Source organism: Otolemur garnettii, unplaced genomic scaffold (genome assembly GCF_000181295.1).
Source record: "Otolemur garnettii isolate 467f Iridium unplaced genomic scaffold, OtoGar3 scaffold00148, whole genome shotgun sequence".
NCBI lineage: Eukaryota > Metazoa > Chordata > Mammalia > Primates > Galagidae > Otolemur > Otolemur garnettii.
Genome location: NW_003852543.1, coordinates 2,394,662 through 2,407,582, shown reverse-complemented (window position 1 = coordinate 2,407,582; position 12,921 = coordinate 2,394,662). Strand labels below are relative to the sequence as shown.

At 40.4% G+C, this 12,921-nt stretch overlaps 1 protein-coding gene across 1 annotated transcript in view; it reads left to right on the top strand.

The window, feature by feature from the left end:
* ACOXL (acyl-CoA oxidase like) overlaps nucleotides 1-12,921 on the top strand; it is a 288,084-nt gene that overhangs the window by 126,250 nt on the left and 148,913 nt on the right.

The following is a 12,921-nucleotide window of genomic DNA, read 5'->3' as shown; positions in this document are numbered from 1 at the left end:
CCATGGTTCTTGTAAAAAAAATAGTCATCATTCTTTCACCTATTTCCCTACATGTAAACTTCTCATCAACTCTAGCTACTTTTAAGATTTTCCTTTTTGCCCCCCAAAGTTTGGCCTATGTGTGGTTTTGTGTGTCTATGGGTGTTTGGAGTTTGTTTTCGAGCCTCTGGGTTCTGTGGGCTTAAGTTTTTTCATTAAATTTGGAAATATTCTGTGCATTATTTCTTTGAATATGTCTTCCCCATTCATGTCCTTTCCTTCTGCTCTAATTATACAAGGGCTACACTGCTTTGTATCGTCTCACATATCGCTGGAATCATGTTCTTTTTTTCCTGTCTTTTTTCTGTATGCTTCAATTTGGATAATGTCCTTGGATCTATCTTCAAGTTCTCCATTCCTTTCTTAGGCAATATCCAATCTCCTAAAAAATGCTTGTCCCTCTCTGGAATTCAGCTCATCAAAGTTTTCTGCAGCCTTTGCTCTTTGAGAGCTGTATAGGAAAATATTATTTTTATTTTATATATTTACTTATTGATAGGTGTCCTTCTGTATCCTAACGCTGTGATATTTCCTTTAACCTTAACGAGTGATTGTCAGTGACTCGCTACGTAGCTTCTCTCTTCCTACCTACCCCCTTTGACCTTAGCCTTCTAGCCTTGCTTAAACTGAGCCAGATAATTTCTTGGTACATAGATTGGTTTTCAGTAGTTTTCAACCTGGATGTACATAAATACGTGCCACCAGGTTAAATGGGAAGAAGGAAGCTTTGTAGTGAGTCACTGACAACCTTAGATGTTTCAGTTGATAAAGTTAAAGGAAAGGTCACAGGGTTACAGAAATCAAGCAGGTGGGAGGGAGGAGGAGGGGGAAGATGAAACCACGCTTAACAGGTACATGTGTACACAATCTGGGTGATGGGCACACTTAGAATCAAGTTGTACAAAAGCAATTGATGCAACTAAAACATTTGTATCCTTGTAATATGCTGAAATTTTAAAAAAGCAAAAAGCTTATATATAACTGTTCATAGCATTGTTATTCATAATAGTCAAAATGTGAAGGCAGTCTAAGTTTCCATCTACTGGTGAATAGATAATCAACATGTAGTGTATCTATAAAATAGAATTTTGTTCAGCAATAAAAGAAACAAACCATTGCTACGTTATATAACCTGGATAAAGCTCAAAAACATTCTTCTCAATGAGAGAAACCAGACACCAAAAACTACATATTGTATGATTTCATTCATATTCAGTGCCAGGAAAAGGCAAATTTATAGAGACAGAAATCAAATTCTGGAGATGGGAATAGGAATCAACTGTACATGGGCGTAGGGCATTGTCAGGTGTGATAGAAATATTCTCAAATGGCATTGTGTTGATGGTTGCACAATTTTATATTAATTTACTAAAGAACCGTGCACTCGAAATACGTTGTCAGTTTTATAGTATGTAAATTATACCTCGGTAAAGCTGCTGAGGGAAAAATAACATCATCTGATGTGTTTTGCAAGCAAAAATATTTTGTGTACCTACTCCCATTGATTTCAATGTATTTGAATGTGTCTCAGGCATCCAGAATGTGTGTATTTGAGCACTCAGGATGATTTGAATACCATGGAGTTGAGAAGAATTGAGAAGCACAGTGTCTTTTTAGGAAGCTTCCTAGCATGACACGGAAATTTCACAAACAGCAGAAAGGCAGCAGCTTTAAATTATCATGACAGTTTTACACTGGATCAAATAACCTGATGATGAAAGCTGAGAATTTTTCATACGCATGCTGAAGGAAAATAAAATGCTTCCTTAAATTTTGCCCAGTGGAACTTGTTACCATTACAAAGAAGCAGAGCTATCCTTTTTTTTTTTTTTTGAGACAGAGCCTCAAGCTGTCACCCTGGGTAGAGTGCTGTGGCATCATAGCTCACAGCAACCTCCAACTCCTGGGCTCAACGAGTCTCCTGCCTCCGCCTCCCAAGTAGCTGGGACCACAGGCGCCCGCCACAACGCCTGGCTATTTTTTGGTTGCAGCCGTCATTGTTGTCTGGTGGGTCCGGGCTGGGGATTATGAACCTGCCACCTTAGGTGTACGTGCTGGCGCCCTAGCCGGTTGAGCCACAGGCGCCGAGCCAAGCAGAGCTATCCTTACAGTCACTTTCTAGTCAATTATTTACAAACCTGTGGCATAGAAGTTACTAGACCACATAACAAAAAGTCCCAAATAGGCAACATTTATAAATATGCACATATTTATAACAAAGGGGTTACAGGGATCGAAATGTTTACTTTTGCTTCAGCTAATTTTATTTTTTGGCTTGATTTAAGCGTGATTTTATAAGAGCTTTATTATACTGTTATCAAGAATCAAAATTACTTTTGAGTTTAGAAAGATGCCTCCCAAATACCAGTATCAGAGCATTGGGGAGAAGTTATAGTTCTAGCTTTAGGTTTCAAGGGGAGAAACAAGAGGTGGTAAATAGAAATTAATTAATAAAAAATTTCTTGGTGCCCTTACCACGTGTGTTGAACAGGACAGTTCAGATACATACCCTCACCAGCTGTCAGTCTAATTGCTCCGGGACCTTCTGGTTTTCCTGCTCTGGCCTCTTCCTGCCCTCCTGGCCTAGCTCAGTGTGCTTGTGAAGCTCTGAGGCTCCTCCCCTTCCTCATGCTTCTGTCTTCCCCTCTATACCCACTGTCGCAGCAGGGAGTTAACCTGTAGAAAATCCAGTCATAGGAATCCCTAGGAAGGCAGTGAGGGGAAGAGGTTATGTCCATTTTAAAGCAAGTCTAGGGAGAAGTTGGTGCTTTTTGTGACATATTCTGGGCTTCTTATTTCTTACTAGTTGTCCTGCTGCTCCTCCTCTGACTTGTGAGGAAACAGCTTTGTAGTTAGTGGCAACATCAGAAAATCTCTACTATGGTTATTAAGCCTTGGTTACAGGTCCCATCTCCTGCTTTCCCATGGGTGTGTACTGCCAGTCACCTGGCTTCAAGGTGCAGAATGTGGGTGATCGAAGCTTGACAGGGTAGATGTTTACTCAGTGCACTTAGTCCTGCTGGAAAGCAAGGGTAGATCCAGAGATTTAGGTGTAGAGTCTACAGTTAGGTGAGCAGGAGGAACAGGCCTCCAGCCAGGGTCAGCTGCCCTGGCCTCTCCTCCCATCTCATGGGATGAAAACATGAGTAGTCAATCCTTCCTTTGCAGTGAAAGGCAAAGTGGGGATGGCTTCTTTGAGTGCACACATATTTATATTCAGCAGATGCATAACACCTTGTTTGTGGGGTTGCCGGGTAAAATGCAGCTGCCCAATTACATTTTAATTGCAGATAATCAGCACATAATGTTTCAGTCCATGGATAGGGTTAACTTAAACTAAAAATTATGCGTTGGTTACCTGCAATTCAAACTTAGTGGGGTGTCTTCTGTTTGTATGTAAATCTGGCAGCCCTACTTGCTAGGCCCTGGATGTTTGCCGGGGCTTGAGTCAGATGGGGTCACTGCCACGTGTCTCTTACAATGCTTGTCTAGGGTCTAATCGTATCAGGTTGGCCAGCAGGCCTGGGTCAGAGGGAGGTCTTTCCCCAAATACCTCCTGTAGGTCTGGAGACAGGAAGGGCCTCTACCTTGCACTACTTGTATTCTCTTGCTCTCAGCCAAGGAGCAGAGAGAACCCGATGCCTTTTGGAGCCTGTCTGTTGTTGGAAGAGATGGGACTACTGGCTGTCCAGCATTGGGCAGTGGAGCATAGTGAGGAGAGGGCTGTCTCTGGTGGCTGTGGGGAGCCCGGAGGAGCCAGCCAGGGCTTTCCCCCACCCACCGTCTCCAGAGGAGGTGTGACCCTCCCCAGCTCCTGCCTTCATCACTCAGCCTGCACCTCAGAAGACACTTCATAGCCCTGCCAGGGTGACACCTGTGGCCAAGTAGGATTCCTGCTTTCTGTCTCTGGCCATTCCTGCTTTCTGACTCTTTCCAAGAGTCACTGTCCCCACCTGAATGAAATCTGAAGCTCCACTTTCCTGCTGGGACCTTCCTGTGGTCCTTCCAGTGTCTTCTATACTGGATAAAACTCAAGCTCTCTCCTATGGGGCCTGTGGCATGTGAGGACTGCTTCCCATGCTGGCTATTGGCCGCAGTGTCTCCCTAACGGGCACCTGACATCTGACCCTCACAGGATGTGCACACTGTGTCCCCTGCTGGTGCCCTGTATGTTCTGACTCACCAACCGTGGGAGCGGAGTCCCTTTGTGTGATGGTCCTATGGCTGCTCGCCATTTCCTTGAGCTTCTCTTTTTGGGACACCCCTTCAAGATGGGCTGCCTGGTTCCCATCCTTGTGCCCCTTTTCGGTATCCAGGATGTGATATCTCTACATCTCGGGTCAGCCCTGCTGCTCCGTATCCCTGCTCTGGCAGCCCAGGGCACTGCAAAGCCCTGGGCCCACATCTGCCCCTTCTTCAGACCCCTCAGGCCTGTACATACCAGTGTCCTTTGACTCCATCCAGAGACCAGTCCCGAGTGCCTCACAGGAGTGGCAGGAGTAAACTCACTGAAGAGTGGACAGTTGCCAAACTGCCCTGGGTTCCATCCCCAGCCCCCTACTTACCAGACATATGGGCAATTACTTTAAATCTCTGGACATGAATTCCCTCAGAGCGTGAGTGTGAGCACCTACTTCAGAGGGTCGTCAGGGGAGTAAATGAACCCCTACCTGGAATGCTCTTAGGGTAGGGCATACCCTACATGCTCCAGCATAGCATTAAAGAGAAGGCCCCCACGGGTCCCTCCTTACAGGGTGTAAATCCTGATCCCATCATTTGCTAATTATATGACTTTGAGAAAGCTGCTCACAGTTCTGTGCCTCAGTTTCCCCTTCCATAGAATGGAAATGATAATACTGGACAGAGAGGGTTGTTAGAAGAATTAAATGAGTATTTGGGCATACTCAGGATAGTATACATATGTATGCGATAGGGCATAATACATGCGCAGTAAATGTTGGTTATTGTTGCCATCAGCCCAGAGACTCCTCACACTTTCATCTCTCCTTCCCACCAGTTCCCACATTCTACTGATTTTACCTCCTGTATCGCTCAAAGCCCTCTTTCCCCTGTCATCTCCCCTGGACCATCACAAGCCCCGTGCCCCGACTCAGCCAGCTTTATCTACCTCAAATCTATTTTCTAAGAGTCACCAGCCTCCAGTTGAAATGAAACCTGAAGTCCCACTTTCCCGCTGGGACCCTCCTGTGGCCCTCCAGTGTCTTCTCTATTGGATAAAACTCAAGCTGTCTCCTGTAGCCATGGAGCACCTTCCCTCTCCTCCCCCCACTATCTGCCGCCCTCCACTCCACATCCTCCTACACTCTCACTCTTCCTCACATGCTTGTTTCCTTCCTCTGGTAAGTTCTGGTTATCTCTGAGACCCAGTTCAGGTTGTCATGCCCAAGACACCTTTCTGGAGCTTCTCCTGGAATATGAAGCCCCTTATTAGCTTCTTGAAGCAGCACCCTGGACCCCTCTTGTCATTGCCCCGGGACTCTTTGTTTGTGACTGTGCATTCTGTGAGCACCAAAGTCGTGCACCCCTAGCATGGCCTCCACATCTGGTAGTGCCTGGCTGTCTGCGCCAGTTACTGCAGCTAGTGGAATACAATTGCCTTGTGTAGCTACATCACACCAGGCTGTGGAGTTGGTTGGAGCTTTGGTTTTAAATCATGGGATTGTCTCTGAGGCAAAGTTTCTTGTTATGAAGGAGTCCAAGAGGTAGCTGGCCAGGGAAGTTGGCAGCTGATATCTCCCTTTGGAATCATCTAGTGGGATTTGCTACAAAGATTAATTTCCTAGTTTAGCAAAAGACTAACAACTAAAAAAGAAAAAAAAAAAGGTATTTGCAGGATAGCAGCCCAAAGGAGTATTTTGGGGCTGCTTCTCCTTTTGTTTATTTCAGGCCAAATGGGCAGCTCAGGTAGGCCAGGCTGGGCTCTAGGCAGGAGGGGCCACAGCACTGTCCACTGGACTCAGTCGTTCCCTTGGGCCTTCTCTTCCTACCCAACACCTAGAATGATAAAATTAAGATAGTAGCTAACACATATTTAAATGCTTTCCATATACCAGGCACTGTCTTAAGATTTTATATATATTAACTCATTTAATGTCTCAAGACAAATCAACAGAGCAAAGAGTTTTCTCTCTTTGTTTTTTGATTGATGTTTCTACAGCATCCAGAATTGTGCATTACAAAAAGTAAGACTGTATTAATATTTGTTGAATAAATGAATTGGGTGGAACAGCACTTTACAGTTTGTAGAAACTCACCCAGGCTTCCCTTTGTCAAAAAATGGAGTTTAGGTTAGTGAAACACTTTAGATACCCTTCATCAAATGGATACTACTATGTGTACACTGTATTGTTTTTAATACAATTCCAGTATCTTACTGCCAGAAAGTCTTGTTTGATCTTTTTCTGCAAACTAAATGTTTGTAAATTAAATCCTGCCTTTTCATTGACCTTGGTTTTAGAGATATTCCACCTTCATTTCTCATGAATATTGCCATAACGGTGAGGCGTAATACTTGTTTCTGCTTTACCACTTCTTCAAGTAAATGTAACCCATAAGCAAATACCTTGCATTTCTAGGGAAATTACCTATTAAATAAACATCTTGTCACTTTACTCCGGCTAAATGATTTTAGTTGTGGGGTTGGATAGCAGCCTTTGCTTTTGCTGTAGGATAAGGCTCAATGCAACATCTTTTGCCTGTGTTGGGTTCGCCACGTATAGGTTTTATTGAAGAAACAAGGATATTCAGACATTAGAAAATGCTCTATGGATGGAAGAAGGTAAATACCTTGAGCCCAAAGTTTAGTTTATTATATCTCAAACAAGAAGCAGTATAATGAATCCAAGTACGTGCCGAAACTATCAACACAGCTTTGCCATCTTAACAGGAGCAGTGAAGAAGCCTGGAGAGTGAGTGGGGATGAAATCGCAACAGGCATTTTCTGTGGCCTGTTGAGAATTATATATTTTTTCTTGCAAGGAGTTTATATATTTTTTCTTGCAAGGAGTTGTCCAAATCCTGGAAGAAGCGGTAGTCAGTTAGTACAAAGTCTGGTACATATGGTGGGTGACAGAGAGCTCCTGAGTCCAGGTTTTGTAGTTTGAGCACTGTTGTTTGTGAGGCAGCGTTGTTGTGCAAGAGGATTGTCCTGTCTTTGTTGACCAATCTCTGCTGCTTAACTGCAAGCGTCCTCATCATTTCATCCAATTGCTTGTAGTCGGCAGCTGCTGTAATCAGTTAACCAGGTTTCGTGAAACTGTAGTGGATAATACCAGTGCTGGAACCCCAGATAGACCCTGTTAGTGTTTCTTGATGACTATTAGGTTTGGGACTACTTTGGCACTTTGTCCTTATCCAACCATTGTGCCAAATGCCTGTAATTGTCGGGAAGAGTCCAGTTTTTATCACATGTATCAATATGGTGTAGAAATGGTCACGTTTATGTTGTGGCAACAAAGAAAGGCAAGCTTGGAGGTGATTCCCTCTGACGCTCATTTAATTCACGCAGAACCCATCTTTCCAGTTTCTTTTCATTGCCAATTTGCTTGAATGGTCCAGAATTGTTGGAATAATAACCTCAGCCTCGCTGTTAATTCACGTGCAGGTTGAGATGGATTGACTTCCACTCCAGCTTTCAGTTCATCATCAGGTCACCCCCATGACTCATTTTGAACATTAAAATAACCAGAATGGAGCTTCTCAAACCATCGGTGTACTGAGCATTCATTAGCCACATCCTTCTCAAACACTTCATTGATATTTTGAGCTGTCCGTGTTGCATCGGTTCCACAATGGAACTCTTTAAAAAATACCATGAAGTTTTGACTTATTGATGGTTTCACAAAAATTGCTCTAAAATTTCTTTTGAAAGATAACTATAAGCCAAAAGGTGTATGTGAAAGAATGAGGATGCAGCTTCACAATAAAAACAAAACAAAACAAAACCCAAAAGCCAAGAAGTGTCAAAGTGAAATGTCAGAGATCAACTGTGAAACTTAGTACTTAAGGGTATTGGACATTTCTTAATAACCTGAGCTGTGAAGTTTATAACATATGTAGAAAGTATGTCTGCATCTATGTACATCATACATTTTTATATGTATCTTCATATATAAAAGTTCAACAGTAGCACAATGGTTGGGAGAGTGTAATGTAGGTATCTTGCTTTGTTACAAGATTCTCATGTGTGAAATTGTGTAACACTCTTTGAGGCAAGAACGTGATAGGTCAAAGTTGCATATTTAAATCATAGGACAATCACCAAAAAATAATAGTGGCATAGTTAAAAAGGTAACAGTGGAATACTAGAAGTTATTCAGTTAATCAAAGGAAGGCAGGAGCAGAGGGAAACGGGAACAATGAACATAATGGGAGTAATAGGAAAAAATTGCAGGATAGTAGTTTTAAATTCAATCGTATTCACTGGTAATTACATAGGTGTAAATGGTTTAAACAGTCCAGTTAAGTTTGGAGATTGTCAGACAGGATTTAAAAAAAAAAATCAAAATTCACCTAGATGCTTTCTTCAAGAAATCCATTTAAAATACAAAGACAAACATGTTAAAAGGAAAGTAAAAAAAATGTATACTTATAAACACTAACCAAAAGAAAGCTGGAAGGGACATATTAATATCAGATAAAGTAGACTTCAGGGAAAGGGATATTACCAGAGATAAGTAGGAACACTTACAAAGCAGCTTGCTTATTAAGAAGCCCCAACAATCTGAATGTGTATGGACTTATAAAATAGCTCCAGAATTCATGAAGAAAATTGATAGTACTGAAAGGAGAAATTAACAAATCCAAAATTACAGTTGCAGATATCAAGGCTTTTGTTTGAGTAATTGATAAAAACAGGAAATCAGTAATGATACAAGAAATATGAACAATAGAACTAATGAGCTTGACTTAAATGTTATAGAACACTTTATATAACAATAGCAGATTACATATTCTTTTCAAGTGCACATAGAATATTTATCAAGACAGACCATGTCCATTGAAAAGGATCAAAATTATACAGAGTATGTTTTCTGATTAGAATGGCATTAAATTTAGAAATCAATAACCAAAAAATATCTGGAGTAATCCCCCAATATTAGGAAACTAAATGACATACATAATTTATAGATTAAAAAAGAAATCATGAGAGAAATTAGAAAATGTTTTCAACTAAATTAAAACACAAGACATCAAAATTGTTTAAAAAAAATGCTTAGAGGAAAATTTACATCTTTAAAAAAAGGCCCAAAACCCATGAATAAATTTCCATTTTAAAAAGCTAAAAAAACCAAAAAACCAAAAACGAGTTAAACCCAAAGTAGAAGAGAAGAAATCACTGTAATAAGATAAGAAATGGCTAAATGAGGATGCAATATCCTAAACAACATATTAACAAGTTGAATTAAAAATTAATGTTTAAGTAATGGTACTTTGGTCAAAGTTAAATCCAATTTATGTGAGAATTAGTCACTATTTTCTTTTCTTTTCCTTTCCCTCACCCCTTCCCTCCTTCTCTGTCTACTTATTGCATCCTCATTTATAAGTGAAGTATGTTTATAATTTCCCCTTTATTATAATATGTTTTTTCCAACTTTAATATCAGGTGTATCCAGATGAAGTCGAATGATTTTGAAGTATTTCTTCCTTTTTTATTGTCTATAAGATTTGGCATGATCTGTGTTTTGAAATTATCTTTTATTTTTATTTACAAATATTAGTTGTCTATTTTTTGAGACTTTGGAAACAAAATAATAAGAAGTTAACTGATGACTCCATACTGAACCTCACAGTCAAAGCATTCTATAATAGACATATTCTTATTTGACAATGTGAATGTTACTTTTTTGCATTATTATTACTATTGCTCAATATTTTGTTGCAGCAATCCTCTGATTTCTCTTCTGAATGTGTTTACTTTCATTCCTTCTTTACGAGGTTTTTGTTTCTAGTCCTTATCTCAAACGCTGTTATTGTTATTAAGTTTTAAGCCTTTTTAATTTTGTGAAGGCAAAAAGTAGAAACCAAATAAACACATTTATATGTAAAAAAAAAAAAGAAAGAAATGGCTAAACAATGCAGAAAACCTAAGTCAAGAACCTTTTTTTCTTCTTTCAACAAGTAATTAAATTTAATAGACCTTTCCTTAGATTGATTAACAGAAAGAGATACAAATTGCCAATATTTATTATAAAAGAGGGGACAGCTGTATGGATTCTATACGTATTTGAAAGGATAAAATTAAACATTATTGTTATTGATGTACTAACAATGGTAATACATTTGACAACATATATGAAATAGACAAATTTCTTGAAAGATACATATTACCAAAAATGACTTGAAAGGAAATATAAAATATAAAATCCCTATCTGGCATTACTGGTGAAATCCATTAAATATCTAAGGAATGAAAACATACCAGTTTTACACAAACCTTTTTGGAAAATAGGGAAGAGAAAACAGTTCAACCCATTTTACAAGTATTACCCTGACCCCATAAACCAGACAAGAACATGAGACCAATATCCCTTATGAACAAACAATTTGCAATTGCATCATCTCCGTAGGTGGCACTAAGCTGATGGAGAACAACCAGGGAATCATGAGTCAGCACCTCTTCCCACTTCCTGTCCCTCTTAACATCTCTTGTGATTACGCTGGGCCATCACTGTTATCTCTGGCCTCCCATGAGACCAGACTTCAAGGTCCTTCTCTGGATTCTGCCAATGAGTTGGAGGTGCTTACATGGGGCTTAATGTGTTGTCCACCCTTGACTTTCTACCTGGTCCTAGAGTTTCTTTCGTGTCTTGGGGTTTGAACAGAGAGGGAGGAAAAAAAAGAGTTCAATGAAGTTTTTATTCCCAGTAATTGATCCAGATAATAACTGATTTTAAAAGAGACTTTAAAAATAAGATGAAGAGGAAGGTGTTCACGGAGACAAAGGGGAAGTTGACCCCCTCAACTATAGTGTTTTGAAATACCATGAAAATGAAAATCAGAATTGAGGAGCAGGAGTTTATGTGGAGGGAAACCAACAAACAGCACACATTGTACGGTGGTCATGTCCACAGGTTGCTGGAAAATGAGGGAAATCAATGACACCATTTTGAAGGAAGAAGTTGGTCACAATCTGTATTGTGCTGTAATGAAGTTCCAACAACTTGATGGCTTAACATAGCACACATTTATTTTCTTACCATTCCAGAGTCAGAAACCCAAAACAGGTTTCCCTGGTCTAAAATGAAGGTGTCGGCAAGGTGCCTTCCTTCTGGTGCTCTAGGGAGGACCCATTTCCTCACCTTTTCTTGATGCTGAGCCTCCTTGTCTGGCCAGTGGCTCCTTCTTTTTTTTTTTTTTTTTTGAGACTGAATCTCACTGCATTGCCTGCGGTAGAGTGCTGTGGCATCACAGCTCATAGCAACCTCAAACTCCTGGGCTTAAGCAATTCTCTTGCCTTAGCCTCTCAAGTAGCTGGGACTACAGGCCCCTGCCAAAAAGCCCGGCTATTTTTTTTTTGTTGTTATTGTAGCTGTCATTGTTGTTAAGCAGTCCTGGGCCGGGTTCAAATCCACCAGCCCCAGTGTATGTGGCTGGCACCCTAACCCCTGATCTACGGGCATAGAGCCTTGGTGGCTGCTTCTATCTGTAGATGGCCAGCGGACCCTTCTCCTGCTGTGCCTTCTGACTGCTTCCATTGTCACATGCCCTCTTCTTGCCTCCTCTCATTCTAAGGACTGTTGGGATTACCACTGGGCCACCTGCATAATCCAGGATCATCTCCCCATCTCAAAATCCCCAATTTAATCACATCTACAAAGTCCGTTTTGCTATGAAGAAACCTATTCACAGGTTCCAGGGATTAGGATGTGGCTATCTTTAGGGGCCATTTCTGCCTTTCACACAATTCATTCCAGAATTTTCAATGAAAAGTGGGATTTAAAAAATTACAAATTAAGAGACATATACATGAAACTTTTTGTGTATGTGGATGAAAGAAAACATAGTATTTTGCCATATATGATGCATACTCACATTTTTGGCCCAAGCTTTCAGGAAAAAAAAAAATCTTATCTTTTAATTTTTTTTTTTTTTTTTGAGACCTCTCACTTTGTCACCTTTGGCAGAGTGCTGTGGTGTCATAGCTGACAGAAATCTCAAACTCTTAGGCACAAACGATCCTCTTGCCTCAGCCTCCCAAGTAGCTGGGATTAGAGGCATGCTCCACAACACCTGGCTAGTTTTTTTCTATTTTTAGTACTGGGGTCTTGTTCTTGCTTAGGCTGGTCTTGAACTCCTGAGCTCAGGCAATCCACCCACCTTGGCTTCCCAGAGTGCTAGGATTACAGGAGTGAGCCTTGTTTTAATTTTTTAATTCAAATTTTTATTTGTTTATATTTAGGTACTTATTTTTTGTACCATAAAGGGATTTTAGCATTTATTTTTTAAAGTGGTCCAAGAAACTTTGTGTAACACATAATTACAAAACATAAGAACAGATGCAAGATATTAGAAGTTTTATGTACTAGTAATAAATTTATGGCATTTATTTTCCCATTGTACAAGACCAAGAGCTCTTCATTACCGTCAATATCAGAAGTATTGTCCTTCTTAATTTTTCCATTACTGGTGTCTTCTGAAGGGTCACATTCCTCATCGCAGTCAATTTCATCATCCTCAGTTCTACCCATAGCATTGCTGATGCCACATTTTAAAAACAATTTCACAACCTTTTCCTTCTTGACCTTGTTCCATGATCTTAGGATCCAATCATGAACCTGGGTGATGGATGCTTTCTTGATTCTGCCTGTAGGTGTTAAATTATTATCAGCTGACCACATCCATGATGTCCACTCTTTCTTC